The sequence below is a fragment of the Hyposmocoma kahamanoa genome, unplaced genomic scaffold (genome assembly GCF_003589595.1).
Source record: "Hyposmocoma kahamanoa isolate Upper Pololo Valley unplaced genomic scaffold, ASM358959v1 79, whole genome shotgun sequence".
NCBI classification, from domain to species: Eukaryota; Metazoa; Arthropoda; class Insecta; order Lepidoptera; family Cosmopterigidae; genus Hyposmocoma; species Hyposmocoma kahamanoa.
This window is the reverse complement of record NW_020653993.1, coordinates 9,871,008-9,872,939: the sequence shown is the minus strand read 5'-3', so window position 1 is coordinate 9,872,939 and position 1,932 is coordinate 9,871,008.

Sequence of the window (1,932 nt, the reverse complement as noted above, 5' to 3'; positions counted from 1 at the left end):
CAATAAAGTAGCTTGCGCTGTAGGGAAGTTATTTAAGTAGCTCCTTATGAAAGGGTTCGTCCAGGGAAGTACCTACTGTTACTTAACCTATTTTTGCCGCCAAATGGTAATGCCACATTATACTGCGTTCCAGTTTTGAAGGGCAAGGGCTACTAGTAAAGTGCTACTAATTATTACAGGCACATGGGACTTGTTAACTTATGTCTCAGGGTGACGGGTACAGTGGTAGTCTCCCTCAGCATGCTGATTTTGAGTCACATCGGAATCGAACCGATGGGGTTGTCTCGAAATCAGATGAGTTTCTGAGCGAGAAGATGAACCTGATTCCTGCTATATCTTTCTAATTTGTGAGTTAAGTCAACTATTGTTCCGATTTGAAATATCTTAAGTTTCCGATCGGCCAGTTGTGAATCGCAATTGTGCGCCTCGACTCGGAAGAGACGCAGTTTCCGATCGAGTGAGGCAATCAAAATCAAGCTGCTGATCGATTTAGTGAAAGTCAAAGTGAAGTAATCATTTATTCCACAGGTGAAATGTTTACACTTAAAAACGTCATTTTTTCATTGCTCGTTCACTGTACCGACTTCCCTGAGAAGAACGAGCAAGAAACTCTAGGGATTGCTCTTTTCAAATAAACTTAAATGCTATAGAATACATTTTGAATCATAATTCTGTGGAATCTAGACTCATGTTGTCTTTCCATACATCTTTATCTAACACGTAGTCTACAATTTTGTAATATGACTTTTCAATTAAAATACTTTTAATGTAAATTTTAAACTTAGGAAATGGTAATCTTAATATACGCTCCGGAATTTTATGTAAAAACGTATACAATTCCCCATAAAAGAATCGTTTACTTTAGTTAAACGACTAACGATATCGGGGTACCCATGACTTTGGACTTGGTTCTAAGGTTAATATGATGGATATCTTTTTTCTTAACGATTTTTTAAATAAATATGTATATTGCTTAAAACTCTGCAACAGTATTATTTGTTGTATTATTTCCTATATTTAATTTAACGTAAACATTTATTAAATATATTACAAACTTTATCAAAGCCACGGCCTCGACGTCTGACCTCACTAGCAGGAATTAGGCAAGAGGATGACCTCAGTCTAGCTCAAAAACACTGACTCACCGTACCTAAGTTAGGTCCTTCAACATTATGCGTATAAGTTTACGCGCGTATATCATTACAGCTTTGTTTGATCATTTTACAAATATTTGTCACCTTGTTAAAGGGTTTTGAAGTCAGTTTAAGCAAGAGTAGCGACATACATTTTTATCTAACACGTAGTCTACAATTTTGTAACATAACTTTTCAGTTAAAATACTTTTAATGTAAATTTTCAACTTAGGAAATGGTAATCTATGCTCCGGAATCTTATTGTAAAAACGTATACATTTCCCCATGAAATAATCGTTTACCTTAGTTAAACGAAATCGTGGTACCCATGAGTTTGGACTTAATTCTAAGGTTAATATTATGGATATCTTCTTTATTAACGAAATTATGTATATTGTTACAGGCATGATACCAGACTAATTACACGTTTCGCTGAGAGAAATCCGAGAACCTAAACGGTACACAGAACGAATCGCTCGTTTTTGCAACACAGATATGGTTTGTGTATCCGCCTGACCTTCAATTTACACGTCGACGAAGGTTCACAATCCTCTGAAAACGTGTAAAGTCGCTAACCAGCATTGGGCCAGCTGGCGTACTATGGCCTGAAAACCCTCACCTGAGAGGAGGCTGCCCAGCAGCGGGACGTATAAATGGGTTAATGATGATTTATACGTTCAACGTGGCGGATAACCCTGCTCTTCAACATGACCCGTGCACGTCAGTGGCATCAATTGTATGATAAAAGTCGACCTATATTTCGTCATACTTGTCACCTTTACAATGACATACATATTTT